Genomic DNA, 14187 nt, shown 5'->3' with positions numbered 1-14187 from the left:
GGTGGGTGCGGCAAGGAGTGAGGCTGGTGGTATCACAGGGACCGGGTATGGCCTTTATCCTGAAGGCGATGGGGAAGCATCTCATGGGGTAGGTCCTACCCGGTAGGAGAACCAGACCCAGCTCAGGAGCTTCCCCTGCCCTGGCCAAAGCAGCCCACCACCGGCTTCAGGGCAGGGCGGGGGGCGGGGGGGGAATGGCAGACACTCTTCCACTGCACCCAGCTCCCTTCCCCTGCTGTCTTCAGACTCCATGTGCCTGGCCTGAGGTCCACGCCTCCTGCCCATCAGTTGGTGGGGACAGAGGGAGGAGTCTGAGCTAACAGAGCAGACCAGGGAGGACAACCAGGAGCACGAGGACATGGCAGCCTGCATGCTGGGCCCAGGGTTCCTTTGTCACGGGTCACAGCTGGCCTCCTTCCCGCCAGGCACCCTGGGCCTCGTACACCTCCCCCGCTAGCAACACGAACCCTCCGGGAGTCCCGGTTCTGCAGAGACAACGTCTGCAAGCACAAAGGCTTGATTAAAAATTAACGAGTGCCCCTGTTTAAAAAAAAAAAAAAAAAAAAAGATTTGGCAAATAAACGTCTGGAATTATTTCTACTAATTTGAATCTTCTGAATCAGCCTCATCACCAATAATAGGTTTCTGCAGGCAACAAAGGCCGGAGAACTGTTACCAGGAAGACGGAAACGGAAGATGTACTTGTCTGGGGCAGGCCTGGGAGCCACCCCCTTCCTCCCCCACCACCACTCTGCTTGTGGAGCCTCAGTTTCCCCTTCGTAATCTCTCACGCCCATGCTGGAGGCCCAAGAGGCCAGGGGGGTCTTGGTCTCACCCAAGTCCCGGGCCCCAGCTGGGCCTGAGGCTGTGGGTGGGGAGGGGGCAGGGAACAGCCAGGTGGCCAGAGGAGCGGGTGGCAGGGCCAGCAGTGAAGGGCACTCACTCTCTTGTGTTGGCAAAGCATCAGCACAGAAGATTCGGGTGAGGGGAGGCGGAGTCCCAACCCCAGCAGCTTAAACTTCTCCATGCAGAAGCCACCCCCCCCCCCCAGGAGCCTGGGAAGGATTGCCAGGGCCAGGATGCAGGGGTGTGACAGCCACTATTCCCCGCCCCCCTTTTCTGGTTTATTTTCTACATTTTCTATAGAGAGGCACATATTGGTTTATAATTTATTTTTATTTATTTATTTTAGAATATTGGCTATTCTTTTTTAAAATATATATATTTTATTGATTTTTTACAGAGAGGAAGGGAGAGTTAGAAACATCGATGAGAGAGAGAGACATCGACCAGCTGCCTCCTGCACACCCCCTACTAGGGATGTGCCCGCAACCAAGGTACGTGCCCTTGACCGGAATTGAACCTGGGACTCGTGAGTCCGCAGGCTGATGCTCTATCCACTGAGCCAAGCTGGTTTCGGCTGGTTTATAATTTATTAAAAAGGCTCTGGTGCCACTGTGGTTGAGCGTCTGTGGGTTGGTCCTGTGGCCTCTTCCTGGCTCTCAGCCCCTCGGGGTGAGCCTGGCCCAGGGGCTTAAGGAGGCACCTCCGTGGCATCACTGAGGCCATGGCCTTGACCCAGGGCCTAGGGTGAGAGGAGGTGATGGGGGTGGGGGAAAAGGGTGTGTGACAAGAGGTGACAGGAGATGACTTGTGGGGCTGAGACCCCTCCACCTATGCCATCCCAGACTCTTCAGTGACAGATCTTCCCTTACCCCAAGGGATGGACGGAGTATGATGTAACCTGTACCTGCAGCACAGACATTCCTGAGCACCTGACCAGGCACCTTACATGGACTGTACATTGAACCACCAATCAGCACCTGCCCAATACCCTAAGCCCCGCCTCTGCCCATTCCTAAGTCCCTAAGTGCCTAATCATGTGCCTTATATGAAACCACCAATCAGCGCGTGCCGAGTATCCTAGGCCACGCCCCTTTTTTCCTCCCCTCAAAAGGCGTCTCCAGTCGAAACCGGTTTGGGTCAGGGGCTGGAGCGTAGGCCTGCGGACTGAAAGGTCCCAGGTTCGACTCTGGTCAAGGGCATGTACCTTGGTTGCGGGCACATCCCCAGTAGGAGGAGTGCAAGAGGCAGCTGATCGATGATTCTCTCTCATCGATGTTTCTAACTCTATCCCTCTCTCTTCCTCTCTGTAAAAAAAAACAACACTAATTAAAAAAAAAAAAAAGGTGCCTTCACCTCTGCACACGGGCTCTCTCTCCGTTTGGGAGGCAGCCGGCAGGGGTCCTTCTCCTCTGATAAAGCCTGTGTCCCGGTCTCCGCCCCTGTCTCACCTTTCATTCAGTGACTGAGGCCTGTTTCCCCATCTATAAACTTGGTGCGTGTCCCCCGCCCCATCCTCCATCTGGGGCTTAGGTCCCACAGGCCAGGGAAGGCCTCAGGGGCACCTCCCCCTCCAGGGCCCAGAGCAAAGGCCTCCCCCTCCCCCAGGAGCGGTTTGGCAGCCTCTCTCCACCGCCTCATTATCTCCCAAAATGCAGAGAGCAGCAAGCACATTCAGACGAATGAATGGCCTAATTAGGTTTTCCAGGAGAGCGAAATATTTTGAAAAGAGAGAGTTTAACTAAAGGCATATCCGAAATACCAAACTCATCAACTGCAAACATCAACCTGGCAGGAAGCGCCATGGGGGTGGGGTGCCTCTGGCTTCCCCCACTCACCGCGATGCCTTCCCTGTGGGGGAGAGAAACAGAGCTGACGGCTCCCGGGCTCCAGCTGAGAGGCATGCTGGGCGGGGCGCCGGGGCCTGGGGGAACAGAGGCCCCTCGGCAGCTCCCTCAAGGGCAGTACGAGGAGGGGACAGAGCAGAACAAGTCCAGGGAGGAGCCCAAAGCTGACTCTGGCCAGAGTGACAGCGAGAGGCCCCAGGGGAGGCCACGAGAGAAGAGCAGAGGGGCAGGGCGTGCTCTGGGAGGAGAGTGATGGGGCTGGGGTGGGGATGGAGGGTAAACACACCACAACAGCCACTGCAGGGACTGCGTGGCCTCACTAAGCTGGCCCCCTGTACCCCCCACACCACGGGCTGTGAGTCACCCTGAGGGATGGCGCAGCCGGAAGCTGGCATGGCACGCACATCACAGCCGCAGTGGCGGGCACGGAGCCCGCCCTGCGGCCTGTGGGGCAGGCAGAGCCAGGGTCTGAACCCAGTCCTGCCGCATCAGTGTCCTTCCTTGGCCTCCCCTGAGACGCATGGGTTCTGGGGCTGCGGTGGTGGCTCCCGTTTCTCACAGTGAGCCTGTTAGGTCTGATCAAATCATTGAATCGATAACCCCTCCCCTGGGAAACGGACCTTCAAATAATCTCAGGTCTGGCGTTCCCTTCTGCTTAGACCACAGTCCATTTGCTAAGAAGACCAGTCACTTTCCCCTCCGGACTTGCCCAGGATCCGGACCTGCCCAGAGAATTCCCCGCTGAAAAAGTCCACCCAGAGTCCTTTAAAATATCCGACTCCCCTGCAGGCACCCTTTTGGGGCTCAAGCCTAACTGGTCTAACCAGACGACTTAATAAATTTATAATTCTTTATATATATATATATATATATATATATATATATATATATATATATATATATATATTATTGATTTTTACGGAGAGGAAGGGAGAGGGATAGAAAGTTAAAAACATGATGAGAGAGAAACATCGATCAGCTGCCTCCTGCACCCCCCACCCCCCCACTGGGGATGTGCCCGCAACCCAGGTACATGCCCTTGACCGGAATCAAACCCGGGACCCTTCAGTCTGTAGGCTGACGCTCTATCCACCGAACCAAACCGGTTTCGGCTAAATTTATAATCCTTTACCAGGTTCAGCCTCATGTGTTCCTCCTTCGGCGACTCTAACAGAGCCTGCCTGGGGGATGACCCACACGTCCAATCACAGAGGCCCCTGGAGGCCTGGCTTAGGATGGCCCACAGGGGAGAGGGCAGCCGGCCGGCCTGAACCAGGCTTTGCAGCCATGAGGTCAAGATCCTGTGTGGCAGGTGGACTGGCTGGTCACCACAAGCCTGCCAGCCCCTGAGGCTGAGACACAGACAGGATACGTGAGCCCCTGGCCGGGTGGTGCCACCCACGGCGGGCATGGGGATGCCAGGCTCCTGACCCTTGAGAAAGAGGCCAGTTCACTCCCCCAGCATGACAAAGCCGCCTGGGTAAGGGACACCCATGCCCCCCCCCCCCCCCCCCCCCGTGCAGGTGGTTCTGGGCCTGTCCCTGGCCAGAGGTAGCACAGAGCATTCAAAGCCTGGATGTCCTCAATGGGACCCGGTCACCTGCGGGGTTTCTGAGGGGGACCCCACCATGGCAGGGACCTGTTCCCAGGAATGACGGGTGCTCAGAGGGGCTTCGAGCCCAAGACCCAGGGAAAATAGAGCGTGCACGAGGGACGTGACACAGACCCACAGAGGGGAGAGCCAGAGGGCTCCGGCAGTGCCAGCCTATGATTCCAGCGACGGGGGAGGTCCCGACAGTGTGGACCCAACACGTCCCTATAAGTAAGCACACAGAGGGATGGGCTTCTGAGAACAAGGGCTGGTCACGGGAGGCCCTGGCCGGATCTTAACGATCCACTGGGCTCTGGCCAAGGGCACCACAAGCCCAATTTCTGGTGACAGAAAATATTAGTCAAGACACAGTTCAGAAGCCGAAGCCGTTTTTGGCTCAGTGGATAGTGTCAGCCTGTGGATCAAAGGGTCCCGGGTTCGATTCCAGTCAAGGGCATGTACCTTGGTTGCGGACTCCCCTCCGGCCCAGGCCGTGGTCCAGGCTGCAGGAGGCAACCAGTTAATAATGTTTCTCTCACATCAATGATGTTTCTCCCTATCTTTCTCTCTCTCTCTTTGACTCTCCCTAAAAATCAATGGAAAAATATCCTTGGGTGAGGATTAACAACAACAAAAAGACATGGTTCAGCACCCCCCCCCCTCCCCAGAGCATGCCTGCGCCTTCTCCTTCTCCTCCTTCTTCCCCCCAAATTCGTGCACCTCCTAAATGCTAAGGGATCCCACAAGAATTGCAACCAGGGGAGCAAAGGGCAGCAGCAGCTCATCCCAGGCTAGCCCCCTGAACTTGTCCCCCAGGCCCCCTTTTCTCTGACGCTCCAGCAAGCAGACAGCAGCCCCGCCTTGGCTCACTTCTTCCCCATAACGTTTCTAGAAAGCTACAGCAGCCCTACTGCTCTTTCTTATTGCTTCCTCTACCCTCAGCCCTTCCTTGTTCTGCTGTCCCCAGCTTATCCTCAAGATAAACAAAAAAAAGAAACAGTTCAGATACAACCATATAAAAAAAAGTTGAGTCTGCCCTGGCTAGTTTGGCTCAATGGATAGAGCATTGGCCTGCGGACTGAAGGGTCCCAGGTTCAATTCCAGCCAAGGGCACATGCCCGGGTTAGGCTTGATCCCCAGGAGGGGGCACGCAGGAGGCAGCCAATCAATGATTCTCTCTCATCATTGGTGTTTCTAATCTCTCTCTCCCTCTCCCTTCCTCTCTGAAATCAATTTTTAAAAATATATATATTTTTAAAGTTAAATCCTCACCTCACATTTATGACGAAGTAAATTCCAGATGAACGAAATCTTCGAGGGTAAACATTAAACTAGAAATGCCCACAGGAAAGGATCCATGTGGATCTATCTGGCTACATGGTAGGGAGGACAATGCATAGAACAATGGAATAAGGAAAAAGGAAAGAAAAAAAAATCAGCAGGTTTCACCACAAAATATGAAAAATGTCTGAATATGTAAACCATCACAAACAAATTCTAAAAGGCTAAAAAAAAAAACCCAAAAAAACTTGCAGCAGCAGGCAGGCAGACAAGGGAAGAATTCATTCTGTAATGCATCAAGACTCATACCAATGGCTAAGAAACACATCAAAACCTCAAGAAACCCTGGCTAGGGGCCAGTGGTCACAGAAGTGCAGCCTCGCTCAACCACAAAAGCCGAGCTGAGCCCTCCGCCCTGGACACTCAGTGGCACTGAGGATTCACAGAGCTGGTCGGCTGAGCCTCCTACAGAGACGGCACCCAGTGGGTCTGGGGCAGATCACTGGGCTGGGGACTGGGAGCCTGTACTGGGCGGAGAAGAGTGACTGGGCGCATTCTTACAAGCCACCGCCACTCTATGAAAGCCATCGCCACAGGGAACTCTGGCAGACTGGGGTGTCAGCAGGGCACCCCTTGCACCATCCAGAGGGTCCTTGGGGAGACAGGGACCACTCAGCCTCCTGCTACACTTACTGGCACCATGCCCATCCCACTGGAGCTGTGATGGGCAGAGGAAACCCACAAAACAGATACCGCCCAAGGCCTTGGGCCAGCACATGTCATCATACTGTTCAGGGCACTGTCGACCGGGGCAGCTTTCTCTCTACAACGCAGACCAGTGTGGCTGTGAGTGGCAAGACCTACGGCCGGCAGGATTGAGACATTTCCTCTCTGGGCCCGGCAAAGCCTACTGCTTGGCCTTGGTGCCCTCCTCCTGGCACTCTGGCATGTGGGCACACTGCCTGTCCACAGAGACCACCCTGAGCTAAGAGCAGAGCGGGGAGGGTTGTGCCAGGATCAGACACTGCTGTGGCAGACGTCCATGGGAAGGTGGTACAGAACTGCCCAGCTAACGTCCTGGTCGGTTGGCCCGAAGGCAGGCTCATCCCTCCAGCCAGATGTCAGATGGTGGCTGCTGTCCCCGCTCACGCCATCAGTGAATCCAGGCAGGGGTGGCAGGAGGCCCCAGTCCAGTCCAGGGTGTTATGCCCACCCAGCGAGAAGCTCACTGGGAGCACACACCACTCAGAGCCACGGTCCATCCCTATTGACCACACGGACCCAGCCCACCAGGACAGTCTGCTGTCCTGTGTGAGGAAATGTGCCCAGGCCAAGCCCGGGTCACCTACCTGTCTCAAGGGGAGATCAGCATGTCCCGACACCCATCCTGCCGACGCCAGCTCCTGCGGGGAAACCAGAGGGCACCTCGTGAGGCCCCCCTGCCAGGCGAAGTCTCTTCTGGATGTGGCCAGTCGCCTGCCTGGGCACTGCCATCCCTGATCCCGAGGTCCTCTTTGGGGCTTCTGGTACGCACAGCTGTGAACGCTCCTGTCCCCACTCGACTGGGGCCGTCACATCTACAGTGGGCACTGGAGTGCCATGGTCCCTGTGTTTCTAATCCTGTGACGATTCTTCAAAAGTGTGGCTGTTGCCCAAACCAGTTTGGCTCAGTGGATAGAGCGTCAGCCTGCGGACTGAAGAGTCCCAGGTTCGATTCCAGTCAAGGGCATGTACCTTGGTTGCAGGCACATCCCCGGTAGGGGGTGTGCAAGAGGCAGCTGATGCATGATTCTCTCTCATCTATGTTTTCTAGCTCTCTATCCCTCTCCCTTTCTGTAAAAAATCAATAAAAATATTATATATATATATATATATATATATATATATATATATATATATATATATATATAAAGTGTGACTGCTGAGTTGTGAACCGATGATAACATTTGTCCCTCTTCCAGAAGACAGGGTGTTCTTGTTGTGTTAAAGGCCCAGAAGGGAGAACTCTCACACCAGTGTCCAGTCCATGCAGGGTGTCACGACCCGACCCCCTGCTGGGCCTTACTTCCCCCTGCCTGTCCTGCAGGACAGGCCACCTGCCTTTCCTGAGGCTCCCTCAGGCCAACCCAGCACCCTGGTCTCTGGGCCCCAGGGCTGGAGCTAAGGCCCAGCGCCCTTCACATGCCTGCAGAAGTGCGGACGGAGGACCCACGTGGCCTTCCGTCTTGACCAACAACCTGGGAATACGTCCCCCCTCATATCAAGCCAGGGAGTGTCTGTGTCACGAAAACAGAAAGCCAGGGTGGCAGAGACAGGCAGGGCGGGTCTGGACCCCAGAGGGAGGAGCTACCTCCTGAGAGGCGTGACTGAGGTCAGGAGCGCTCTCCCTCAGCTCCATGGTACCTTCCAGATTGTTCCACCCGTGTCCAATCTTCCTTTGTGGGCGTGGCCCAAGTGGGTGGGCCTTCCTCCTCACTGCAGCCCCTTCGTCAAGGGTAGGGGCTCCAAGTCAGGGAGGACCATGGGGTCGGAGGCAGGACGCTGGGCCCGAGGCAGGGGAGCACAGGGACCCATGCTGGGCACGCACATACGTGTGAAGACATGAGCTTGTGCGCCAAGGAAGGGAGGTGTGGCCAGGAGTCCACCTGCCCCCGGATGCCCTCCTGCTCACAGCCAGGTGCTGCTGCCCCTGTCCCTGGGTCTGAGGCTCAAGGATCAGCTTGGGCTCCGAATGGGACATTTCTGGGACACCTGTTTCTGGATTAAATGTTCATATATAGCCAAAACCGGTTTGGCTCAGTGGATGGAGCATCAACCTGAAGACTGAAGGGTCCCAGGTTCAATTCCAGTCAAGAACATGTACCTTGGCTGTGGGCACATCCCCAGTGGGAGGTGTGCAGGAGGCAGCTGATCAATGTTTCTCTCTCATCCATGTTTCTAACTCTCTATCCCTCTCCCTTCCTCTCTGTAAAAAATAAAAAAAAAAAAATATATATATATATATATATATATATATTTTTAATGTTCCTATATAGAGCTTGTCCCAGAGAACTGCATGCCTTTTTTATTTATTTATTCAGGCCTGAAAACCATCAGCCTCACCCTAGCTGGTTTGGCTCAGTGGATAGAGCATCAGCCCTTGGACTGAAGGGTCCTGGGTTCGATTCTGGTCAAGGGCACATACCTCTGTTGCAGCCTCAATCCCTGGCCCTGGTCCAGGTGTGTGCGGGAGGCAACTAATCGATGTTTCCCTCTCTCTATCCCTCCCACTCCCTCCACTCTCTCTAAAAATCATTGGGAAAATATCCTCAGGTGAGGATTAACAAACAAACAAACCACCAGCCTCTCCCCAACACCGGCGTCATGAGAAGCCTCTGTTTAAAAAATGATGGAGTTTTATTATTTTATTTTATTTTATATATATATATTGATTTCAGAGAGGAAGGGAGAGGGGGAAAGAGAAACATCAATGATGAGAATCATTGATTGGCTGCCTCTTGCACGCCCCCTCCTGGGGATAAAGCTCACAACCTGGGCACGTGCCCTTGACCAGAATCAAACCTGGGACCCTTCAGTCCGCAGGCCATCGCTCTATTCACTGATGAGAAGTCTCTGTAAGTGCTGGCTGTGCACTATGGGCGCTCACTCAACACCTTGGGCCGGCCCAACACCCCATTTTACAGATAGGGAGACTGGGTCCTGGCGAGGTAGCACTGGGCCAGCACATCAGGAGGTTTTCCTGTCCGGGGACTCCCACGGCTCACCCACTGAGCTGGGAATGTGCGGTCCCAAGAAGAACGTGCTCCTTTTCGTGGGGCTCCGGCCAGGCCAAGAACTCCACAAGCACAGAGGAGGCCAAGTAGTAAACACCAGGGTGGGGGAGGAGACGTCTGCAGGGCTGTACAGAGGAGGGAGTCCAAGGAAGAGTTTCCCACAGTGGAGGATGGAAGCAGAGGGAAAAGGGGCGGGGAGGGGGGGAGGGTATGGGGAGGCGTGGTCTCCACTCCCAGGGCATCCTTGTCACAGCGGTGTTGTGTTGGTCAGGGTGGGGCAGAGCCTAAAACAGAAGTCCCAGGGCACTGGACAGATGGACAAACAGATGGACAGACTTGAGATATGGAGGTGGAACCAGTGATGGGATTTGTGAGGTGAGGGCAGGGGCTACCTGTCACAGGGAGCCCTTCTCATCACCCCCCTCAGAACTGGTCTGCAGGTCCTGGGCTCACCTGCCAGGCCAAGGACCCTCTACCAAGATCCTCAAAGTCAAGGGGGTCACCACACCCCTTCTCAGACCCACCCCAGCCTAGGGAAGGCCTGCTGTGCCTCCAGCTGAGGCAGAAGCCCAGCCCAGCTTTCAAGGGCCAGCCACCAGGCCAGAGCAGCAAGCTGTGGACCCACAGACATCTGACAACGAGACAGCTCCCGTGGGCACACACGGAGTCCAGAGGAGGGCCGGGGCTGGGGCTGGGAGGGCTGGGCAGGTGACCTGGGGCCATCGTGGGTTATGAGGAGCTCAGGGGAGGGTCCAGCAGGGCTGTCGGAGAGCCTGCTTTGCACCAGAGCCTCCGGCTGCACCACGGCAACTCCTAACGAGCTCTTCCAAGCCGCTCGTCACTCTGGTAACTCGTTGTCTCATGAAAAGGCACCCCCTTTGGCTGCACCCTTTCATTTTATAGCTGAGGGCACGGAGGCACAGGGGCACAGCCCCGGCCGGAGTGGCTAGTTCGGAGTCCTCGCCTGGAAGGCTCGTGGTGGCAGGGCCAGCCTACAGAAGCAGGGCGGTGCTTGGGGCATTCAACCGAAGGAGTCCTCGCTCTCAGCGCTGTGCAGGTGCAGGGCCTGTCCCTCGCTGCCCCTGCCCAAGACGGTGCCCAATCACCCTGCCATCCAGACTCTGGGTCTCCCCTGCCGGCACCGAAGGTGGCGAGGGGGTCTGAGGGCTGGCAAGGGGCTAAATCCAGGGGCCCTTGCTCCTCTCCAGCCGCACCCCCAGAACCGGCAACCTGGAGAAAGCAGGGCTCCGGTCTCCCCACAGGGCGCCTCAGGAGGGGTCCTGGGTGGAGCCAGTCTTGCCTGGCATGGTGGTCCCTGGTGCCCTCTGGTGGCCGCACGTAGCGCGCTGCTGCTTTGCTCTAGACCAGGGGTGGGGACTGTCCAGCCCTGGGGAGCACTAGGCCTGAGAAATCGTTTGGTCCGGCCCTGCCAAGGCGTGAGGGGTGAGTTAATTAGATGTCTGACCGAATACTTCAAGTGGATTTTTAAGTTGATCATTTTGTATGGCCCTGGATGGATGTTATAAATATTCAAACGGCCGTTGGCAGAAAAGAGGTTCCCCACCCCTGCTCTAGAGGCTGCCGGCCCCTCTGGGTCCACTGGGGCAGGGGGGACGCCTGTGACTGACCCCGGGTGGGGGGAAGGGAAAGGGGAGCCATGTAGGGGAGGTGGTTGTCCACTAGCACAGGGCTCACCTTCTGTCCTGTGAAGTAGGTGGGTCACGATGTGCTGCCCTTCCAGTTGGGAAGGCCCACGAAAGGATTCCTGACCCCAGGTCCCCCCTTCTGGCTACCCCCTAATTCAGGGGCTCCTGCGGAGTGGCCCTAGACCTCGTCCTGATCTTGATGGAAGCTGCAGCAACAGACACATGCCTTCCCCCCCATTTGAGCCATTCCTGGGGAAGTTCCCAGAATCCCTTGTACCATCCATCCCGCCTCCGGGTATCCCACAGTGCTTGCCCCAGGACCCTCATGTTCCTTTCCTGGTCCTCCACTCCAGCTCTGCCCCCTCCCTCTCTCTGCTGAAGCTGGGTCACAGGGCAGATGCTAGGGGCTGGCTGAGGCTCTGCATGCCTGCTGTCCTTGGCGCGCACACACCCTCCCCGCCCCCAGCTGTGTTTCAGTTTCTGGTTGCTCTTGGAGTCAAAGAATCCCGCTCTCCATGTCCCCCAAGCCTGTCTCTTGGGGTGAAGGGGGCACAGCAACCCCCCCCCCCCAATCCTTATGCAACACAAATAGGAAAGGAGATGCAAAGGAACCCCTAGATTAGGAAGAGACCTGAGGGGCCACCTCTGGAGGGGGCACTACAGTCCGATGTGACAGGGGAATGGCGGCAGCTCTGACTTAGTAGGACTGAAGGCTGAGGGCTTGAGCCTGTTCATCCAGGAGGGACTTGGTCATCCGATACCGGTGTCTTGCAGAAAAGCAAGTGAGGAAGAGCGGGGGGGGGGGGGGGGGGGGGGCGCTGGCCTGGCTGTACTCCCATGACCCTCCTCCCCAGGCCAGATGAGAGTCCCCAGCTAAAAGAATGCTCTGTGCCCAGCTCCGTGCTAGATGCTGGCAGACACCACAGACTTGCAGGGCCAACAGGGGACAGGCACGGTACAGCAGATGGAAGAGAGAAAGGCTGGGAGAGAGCCTACCTTCTGGATTCATGGCCACACACGCTGTGGCCAAACTCAAGGCCTGGACCACCTGCTCGGGAACTGAATGGCCATGGGCTCTGACTGTCCCTCTGTGTCCAGCCCAGTCCCAGAGATGCACTGAGCACAGGTCAGGCACAATGTGCTCAGGACAGGCAGACCTCTGGTGGCAGGCTGGATCTGGGAGTGGAGGAAGGAAGAGGAGGGACTCAGACCGTGCGGCTCCCCCCACCCCCCACTCCAGTGCTGGCCTTATGGGGCAGGTTCCCCCATAGGCTTGAAGCTGCTCATCCCCTGAGCACGTGAATGGGTAAGCCCTGACCCTGTGCCAGGCACAGTAACGTGGCTGATAAGGGGAAGGGGCGTGAGCAAGAGGTAACCGCCTGAGGTCACATTAAAAGTCTATCCTCAACGACCAAACCCCAAGGATCAGGTTCTGCTCTTTCCTTTGTTCCTAAACGTGTTTGGATCTGAAGTGCATCGTCGGAACCAGAGCAATACACCCGGCACAGGTTAGAAACCGTGACTGGCTGTTAAGTCCCCAATATTTGATTATTTAAAGACTAAAATGGAAGGCTGGGAATGCCAGGTTGCCTGCCCAAGGCGTGACACCTCAGCGAACCCGGGCTGGGGAAGCATTCTGAGCGGACAGGACGTGGTTCTGCTCGGGCCGGTGTGGTGCAGGGGAGGAGGGGATGAAGGTGGGTGGGGCCCAGGTCGGGGCACCGCTCTGAACCCAGGACAGCGTCCCCCTCTCCCTCGTGTCCTCTAGGCGGCGGAAGCAACGGGATGCAGAGACATCCCCTTGGCCCCCGACGAGCCCCAGCGCTTCCCAGAGGCGCACGGCCTCCAGGAAACTTCCCTGTCCCCATTACTCTCCCTCCCCCCCCCCCCCCCCCGCGGTTGTAAAGTTTCCGTGGATGCACAGCCCTGGTTCTAGTCCATCCACCAGGCACCGTGCAGTCCGGGGCCCAGGCCGGTCGGGGGCGGGGCCCCGAGGCCACGCACAAAGGGACCTGTCCCCGCCAGTCGAGGGTCTTGCGCGCCGTGGCGCAGAGGAGGTGCGGATGGGGAGGCGCTGGGTTCCGATCCCCAGCCCCGACCCGGCCGGATCCAGACTTGGGACTCCCAGCCAAAGACCCCGCCCCGCCCCAGCCCCTGCCGGGCCCTCACCTACATCATCTCCAACCCCGGCTCCCCGCGAACCCCGCCCTCCTCCGGCCCAGCCTACCTGGAGCTCGGCGTGGGCGGCTCCGCAGCGCGGCCCCCGCCCCCAGACGGGTGTCCCCGGGTCCCCGAGCGTGCGGGGCGCGGCGTCCCCAGGGCGTCCAGCCAGGGACCGTTCGCAGGGCCCAGAGTTGGGTCTGTCCGAGCGGGGGGCGGACCCTCCGGCCCGGCGATCAGCCCCCAGGACAGCCCTCGCGCCCCTCACCGTGGCCCTCGCGCAGAGCGGCCCTCGCCAGCGGCTCGGCTCTCCGCCCCGCCCCCTCCGCCCGCAAATTTTCCCATTGGCCAGGAGGGCCCAGCAACCGGCGCCGATTGGCCAGGCTCGGGAAGACGCCGGCTTGCCATTGGGCCATCTTAACGTCCGTCCCGGCCGATACCGGTCCCCTTGTAGAGCGGCGAAGGCCGGACACCTGCACCTGCCTGGACCGCGGCTGCGGTGGGCGGTCGGGGCCGCGAGGCGGTTCCCTCTCTCCCTCCTTCGGGGACGTCCCCGGACCGTCCGGGCCCCGAACAGGAGCTGGAAGGTCTAAGGCCCCCTCCCCTGATTCCGGACATCACCACCCCCACTTCGTAGGTATTCTTCACTGGCACCTGCTGTTTGCCCAGCGCTTCTCCTGTCCACATGGAATGGTGTCCCTCCCACAACCCACGAGGGAGAGTTCTGCTGCCATCCCCGTTTGCAGGTTGGGAACCAGACGCAGGAAAGTTCTCACTTGCTATAGGCCACCACGGCTCGAACTCAGTCCGTCTGATACCTGGGCCCTGGAAGCTCCCCCCCACACACACACACACCCACTTCATCTCCCCAGGGTTCCCACAGCCAAGGCAGGGAGCAGGCTCAGAGGGGCTGTCCTGGGTGATGTCCTGCAAGGTTTCCAGAGAGGAAGGAAGGAAGGATAGAGAGCTAGAAACATCGATGAGAGCGGAACATCGATCAACTGCCTCCTGCACACCCCCCCACTGAGGATGTGCCCGCAACCCAG

The 14187-nt window shown here is 57.6% G+C and overlaps 1 protein-coding gene across 2 annotated transcripts in view; it reads right to left on the bottom strand.

The window, feature by feature from the left end:
- ARVCF (ARVCF delta catenin family member) overlaps positions 1–13419 on the bottom strand; it is a 47509-nt gene extending 34090 nt beyond the window's left edge. Inside the window, exons 1-2 of one of the 2 annotated variants that reach the window (XM_036449102.2) lie at positions 13209–13419; positions 6912–6965 (exon numbers count right to left, since the gene is read on the bottom strand). The gene's annotated coding sequence lies outside the window, so the exon portion shown is untranslated. The remainder of the gene's footprint in view (positions 1–6911; positions 6966–13208) is intronic. The other variant, XM_045585494.1, reaches the window with a different exon arrangement.
- Positions 13420–14187: the final 768 nt, after the last annotated feature.

The sequence above is a fragment of the Pipistrellus kuhlii genome, unplaced genomic scaffold (genome assembly GCF_014108245.1).
Source record: "Pipistrellus kuhlii isolate mPipKuh1 unplaced genomic scaffold, mPipKuh1.p scaffold_m20_p_20, whole genome shotgun sequence".
Taxonomy (NCBI): domain Eukaryota; kingdom Metazoa; phylum Chordata; class Mammalia; order Chiroptera; family Vespertilionidae; genus Pipistrellus; species Pipistrellus kuhlii.
This window is presented reverse-complemented; position numbering and strand designations above follow the sequence as displayed.